Source organism: Dama dama, chromosome 11, assembly GCF_033118175.1.
Source record: "Dama dama isolate Ldn47 chromosome 11, ASM3311817v1, whole genome shotgun sequence".
NCBI lineage: Eukaryota > Metazoa > Chordata > Mammalia > Artiodactyla > Cervidae > Dama > Dama dama.
In genome coordinates, this window is record NC_083691.1 from 46078387 (window position 1) to 46085232 (window position 6846).

The 6846-nt window shown below is 36.3% G+C and overlaps 1 non-coding gene across 1 annotated transcript; it reads left to right on the forward strand.

The window, feature by feature from the left end:
* The first annotated feature begins 6170 nt into the window (after positions 1–6170).
* On the forward strand, positions 6171–6243 carry TRNAC-ACA (transfer RNA cysteine (anticodon ACA)). Its single transcript has one exon. It is a non-coding gene; the product is annotated as a tRNA-Cys (tRNA).
* The last annotated feature ends 603 nt before the right edge of the window (positions 6244–6846 follow it).

Genomic DNA, 6846 nt, shown 5'->3' on the forward strand with positions numbered 1-6846 from the left:
GATTTCTGTTTAAAAGATGATTTTAAATATTGATTGTTTCAGCCTCAGGCAGGCTGCTTCTTTGTTAAATGCCCTCAAAATATGGAAAAGATAAAACTTTGATGACCTGAACATCTTATCTCTTTATGTAAAATTTAAGTAATTCATCTAATGATTTATAGGGATTTTTTTGGTATTAAGCCAGTTAATAAGATGTTATTACATTCTGAGAGACAAATAAGCCATCTTTATCATATAAAATTAAAAAGTATTAATATTAGAAGTGAGCTGGACAGATAGTAAAATAGATCTCTGTGTTATTTGTTTCAACCGCATGTGACTCTATGATTATCTCAATATACAGAGTTTAATTTTTTAAAAAAAAATCATAGATTGTTATTTTTCAGAAACAGCCTATGGTTTTTAATACCTAATATTCATTAGCATCCTGAAATGCTATAAAAATTAACAAAAAATGCACTTTAATGGTACAAAACTAACATACAAATTTAGTACAGGGGTAATATTTTTTATGACATCTGTGCTTGGTATAGTTTAAAAAAATTACAATCAACTCGGGTGTTTTTCAACAAGTAATTTGTATTACATCTGTAACGTGGAATGCAGACAGAAATAAAAGAGAATGGATTATTGATAAACACAATAACCTAGATGTCCAGATAATTATGCTGAATGAAAACAGTTCCAAAAGATTACTTATTATAAAAATCCTTTTAAATAAAATTACAGAAATAGTAAAGAGACTAACTGATCTCACTGATAGGCTGGCAGTATGAGAGAGGTGATTGTAGATATAAAAGTGAAATAAGGAAACTTTTGTGGTGAAGGAAATGTTCCGTATCTTGACTCTAAGTATATCCAATGAGAGGATAAGTTATCCTATCTCCAATATTAATCTTTGCATAGACTAGGTTATTATATCCCTTATCTCCTCAAATATGGCTAAGCATAGTCTATGCTCAGATCTGCATGGAGAAGAGTTCTTTATAGATTTATGGTGGAAGAACTCTTCAACTTTTCTGTGTTTTAGAAATATTTTTTCCATCAATTAAACTGATATTCAGTACACAAGAAGATGGTGATTTAATTTGTCAATATTATTTACAGCTGCATGGCCAATATTGTATACAATATTAATATATTGAGAGTAAAAAAAACCTAATTATGCATTTATTGCTTACATAATTATGAGCTAATTATACCACTAATGGAAAATGTCTTTCATCGCTGTTAGACTTCAATAAAGATATTCTTTATAATTTTTACTTGGCATTTAGTGTGCATTAAATGTCTTTATAAATATAAATTCAATGCTTTCTTGAGAGAGCCCATTTAAAATAATAAATTCATGTGACAATAATCTTGTTTAGAAAATATGAATTTTAAATACTGAATAGATTACAACCTATGCTGATTCCTTAGAATCACACTATTCTTTCATTATTTAAATTTAAATAATTTAAAGCCCTTCTTCCCAAGACAGTATTTCTGTTGCAACTTTTCAGTTACTTTTTAACTTAAAAATACCAGGTAACTAGATTGTGATTGTCTCAAAAGTTGTTTTTTCCTTTTCATCTCTGTGCTGTTTTATCGGAAGTTTTAACATATTACTCAATATAAAGTGTGTTGTAGGTGTATCATTTTTACATAGTGCAATTAGTAGAAACATATTCTATGGTTTAATAGACAATTAAAATTGAGAAAGAAAGAAAACTTGTATGTTATAAATTCCTAGTAAACCAATATGATAAAATTGGTAGTAAAAAAGATTTCCAAACATACCATTATTGAAATATAATTACTCTAAACAGATATTATTTATAAATAAGAGAAATTTAAAAACAATTAAACAAGTAAACCTTAATAGAAGCTTGATGTAGCTCTCTAATGCCTTATAAGGAATAACACTTGTGTATATCACTATAAACCATATATTAATAATTAAATTTCTCCAGTACTGAATACCCCTTAAAAAAGAAAGGGAAGAAAATAGGATCAAGCAGATCTTAATGGGAGAAGGCAATGGCAACCCACTCCAGCACTCTTGCCTGGAAAATCCCATTGACTGAGGAGCCTGGTAGGCTGCAGTCCATGGGGGTAGCGAAGAGTCAGACACGACTGAGCGACTTCATTTTCACTTTTCACTTTCATGCATTGGAGAAGGAAATGGCAACCCACTTCAGTGTTTTTGCTTGGAGAATCCCAGGGACGGTGGAGCCTGGTGGGCTGCCGTCTATGGGATCGCAGAGTCGGACACGACTGAAGGGACTTAGCAGCAGCAGCAGCAGCAGATCTTAATGAGTCAGACTTGCTTTCATTTGTTCAAGTGTTCATTTATTCATTAAACAAATACATTGAAGTTCTGGTTTGTGCTGAAATTTGCTGTAGTATATGGTAATGAGAACAAAACTGAGTCCCTATTGTCATGGAGCTTACAATATCTTGGAAAGAGACAGAAATGGATATTTAATAGCCCAGTGGTGAGCGCCATGAAGGAGCCTACAGAAAATTAACAGAGAAATGGGACAGGGTTGGGGGAGTGGTGAAATATGGAATAATTAGGCCAAGCTCTGACATGGTGAAAATTAAGCAGGAATTTGAAATGAATGAGTTAGCTACATGGCTTGAGAGAAAAGCTTCAGAAAAAGGAAATGATAATTAAGGGCATGCAGCATTGAGGGACAGCAAGAAGGCCAAGCTTAGCTGGAATAATGGTGAACGAGGTAGGGAGGACAGATCATGTAGGATAGGATAGGACATGCTATGAAAGTTGGACTTTACTCATTAAGATGGGAAATAGACATTTTAAAAGAGAAGATACAATATCCATCTGACATGCTACAAAACTAAAACTCTAGCTTCTCAAAGCTCTGGCTTTTCAAAGCTATTCTCTGGTTTCTATAAGGAAAAATACTGCAAAGCTGGGGAGAAAGTACAAGGGTGTAAATAGAGTCTGGTTAGGGGCTAAATGCAATATTGCAGGACCACAATAAAGGGGCTTCCCTGTGACTCAGATGGTAAGGAGTCTGCCTACAGTGTGGGAGACCTGAGTTCAGTCCCTGGGTTGGGAAGATCCCTTGGAGAAGGAAATGGTAACCCACTCCAGTATTCTTTGCCTGGAAAATCCCATGGATGGAGGAGCCTGGCAGGCTATACAGTCCATAGAGTCGCAAAGAGTTGGACAAGACTGAGCGACTTCACTTTCTTCTTTCAAGGTAATGACAGGGGACACCAGGGCAGTTGCTGTAGAGAAGGTAAAAGAGATCAGGATCCTGGCATCTTTAGAAAAGTATTTTGATTTGCTGGGGTATGAAAGTAGGTATATAAAAAAGAAGAGTTGGTAGTCAAACTAATATTTTGTGCTTGAGTAACTGAAAGATTTCCTTCAAGCTAGGCTTCAAGAGTACATGATGGAAAACTTCCAGATGTATAAGCTGGATTTAGAAGAAAGAGACAGAGGAACCAGAGATCAAATTGCCAATATCTGTTGGAACAGGAATTCCAGGAAACATCTACTTCTTTTTCACTGACTATACTAAGGCCTTTGACTTTGTGGATCACAGCAAACTGTGGAAAATTCTTAAAGAAATGGAAATAGTAGACCACCTTATTTGCCTTCTGAGAAACCTGTATGCCGGTTAAGAAGCAACAGCTAGAACCGAACGTGGAACAACAAACTGGTTTAAAATTGGGAAAGGAGTATCATAATGCTGTATATTGTCACTCTGCTCATTTAACTTCTATGCAGAGTACATCATGTGAAGTGCCAGGCTAGATGAATCACAAGCTGGAATCCAGATTGCAGGGAGAAATATCAACAATCTCAGATATGCAGATGATACCATTCTAATGACAGAAAGTGAAGAGGAACTAAAGAGCCTCTAGATGAGAGTGAAAGTGGAGAGTGGAAAAACTGATTTGAAATTCAACATTCAAAAAACTAAGATCAAAGCATCTGGTCCCATCATTTCATGGAAAATAGAAGGGAAAAAGTGGAAGCCATGATAGATTTTATATTCTTGGGCTCCAAAATCACTGCAGATGATGACTGCAGCCAAGAAATTAAAAGACGCTTGCTCCTTGGAAGGAAAGCTATGACAAACCTAAAGTATATTAAAAAGCAGAAACATCACTTGGCTGACAAAGCTCTGTAAATTCAAAGCTATGGTTTTTCCAGTAGTCGTGTGTGGACGTGAGAGTTGGACCATAAAGAAGGCTGAGTGTCAAATTTATGCTTTCAAATTGTGGTGCTGGAGAAGACTCTTCAGAGCCCCTTGCACAGCAAGGAAATCAAACCTATCAGTCTTCAAGGAAATCAACCCTGAATATACATTGGGAAGACTGATGCTGAAGCTCCAATAATTTGGGCACCTGATGTGAAGAGCCAACTCATTGGAAAGACCCTAATGCTGGAAGATTGAAGGAAAAAGGAGAAGGGATCAGCAGAGGATAGGATGATTAGATGAAATAACTGACTAAATAAACATGAATTTGAACAAACTCCAGGATATAGTGGAGGAGAGAGGAGCCTGGCGTGCTGCAGTTTGTGGGGTCACAAAAATCAGACATGACTTAGTGACTGAACAATAATAACAAGCTGGTCACCTAATCTATGACAAAGAAGGCAAGAATAGATAATGAAGAAAAGATAGTCTCTTTAATAGGTGATGCTGGGAATACTGGACAACTACGTGCAAAAGTATGAAATTAGAACACTCCATAACACCATACACAAAAATAAATTCAAAATGCATTAAAGACCTGAATGTACCACCAGACATTATAGAACACTTAGAGGAAAACCTTGGTAGAACAGTTTGACATAAATCACAGTAAGGTTTATTTGACTGACCTTAGAGAATAATGAAAATAAAAACAGAAATAAAGAAATGGGATCTAATCAAACTTAAAAGTTTTTTCCCCCACAGTAAAGGAAACAGATGAAAAGACAACCCTCAGAATGGGAGAAAATATTTGCAAATGAAGTAAGTGAAAAAGGAATTATCTCCAAAATATACAAGCAGCTCATGCAGGTTAATATTTTAAAAAAAGAAAGAAGGAAACAAACAGCCCAATGGAAAAATGGGTAGATCTAGATAGAAATTTCTCCAAAGAAGAAATACAGAGCTAACAGACACATGAAAAGACACTCAATATCACTAATTATTAGAGAAGTGCAAATCAAAACTACAACAGATTATCACCTCATACCAGTCAATTGGCCATCACCAAAAACAAAATTCTGCAAACAATAAATGATGGAGAGGTATGGAGAAAAAGGGAACCGTCCTATACTTTGGATGGGAATGTAAATTGGTACAGTTACTATGGATAACAGTATGGAGGTTCCTTAAAAAACTATAACTACCAGATGACCCAGCAATCCCACACTTTGCATATACTCTGAGAAAACCATAACTTAAAAAACACATGTACTCCAATGTTCATCGCAGCACTATTTACAATAGCCAAGACATGGAAGCAGCCTAAAGTCCATCAACAGATGAATGGATGAAGATTTGGTGAAAGTGAAAGTTCTCAATCCTATCCAACTCTTTGTGACCCCATGGACTATACACTCCATGGAATTCTTCCTCCCAGCCAGAATACTGGAGTTAGTAGCCTTTCCCTTCTCCAGGGGATCTTCCCAGCCCAGGGATCAAACCCAGGTCTCTTGCACTGCAGGCGGATTCTTTGCCAGCTGAGTTACAAGGGAAGCCCAAGAATACTGGAATGGATAGCGTATCCCTTCTCCAGCGCATCTTCCTGACTCACGGATGGAACCAGAGTCTCCTGCATTATAAATGATTCTTTACCAACTGAGCTATTAGGGAAGACCAGATGAATGGATGAAGATTTGTAACATATATACAATGGAATATTACCCAGACATTAAAAAGGAAGGTCATAGTGCCATTTTAGAGTTTGGATGGACCTAGAGACTGTCATACAGAGTGAATAAGTTAGAAAGACAAATACTGTATAATAGAGCTTATATGTGGAATCTAGAAAATAATGCTATAAACGCACTTATTGGCAAAGCAGAAATAGTCGTTGACATAGGAAACAAACTCGTGGTTACCAAGGTGGGGCTAGGACAAATTGGGAGACTGAGATTGAGGTATATACGCTGCTATGTATAAAACAGAAAACTAAGGAAGAACTGAGCTTCCCTGGTGGCTCAGATGGTAAAGCGTCTGCCTACAATGCGGGAGACCCAGGTTCGATCCCTGGGTCAGGAAGATCCCCTGGAGAAGGAAATGGCAACCCACTCCAGTATTCTTGCCTGGAGAACCCCACAGGTGGAGGAGCCTGGTAGGCTATAGTCCACGGGGTCGCAAAGAGTCAGACGTAACTGAGCAACTTCACTTTCACTTCTTTCTTTTTAATGAGGAACTACTGTTTAGTAGAAGGGAATCTACTCATAGACCTGTGGTGGCCTAAATGGGAAGGAAATCTAGAAAAGAGTATTTATATGTATAACTTATTCACTCTTCTGTACAGCAGAAATGAACACAACATTGTTAAGCATCTATAACCAATAAAAAATAAAAAGAAATAGAATTGACTTAAGCCTCCGTCTTCTTCAAAAAATGGAATTATGTAATAGGCATTTTTTGAAATTGATTTTTTCATTCAGCATATTTTTCTGGACACCTAGGTTGCTGTCTTTATCAGCAGTCCATTCCCTTTTATTTTTGAGTGTATTCCATGTTATGGATGTAATGCAGCTTGACAATTCACCTGGTGAAGAACATCTGAGTTGATTGCAATTTTTAAATATTACAAGCACAGCTGTTATTTAAAAATGTTTCCCACACACTAATATGTATGCTACTTTTGTAC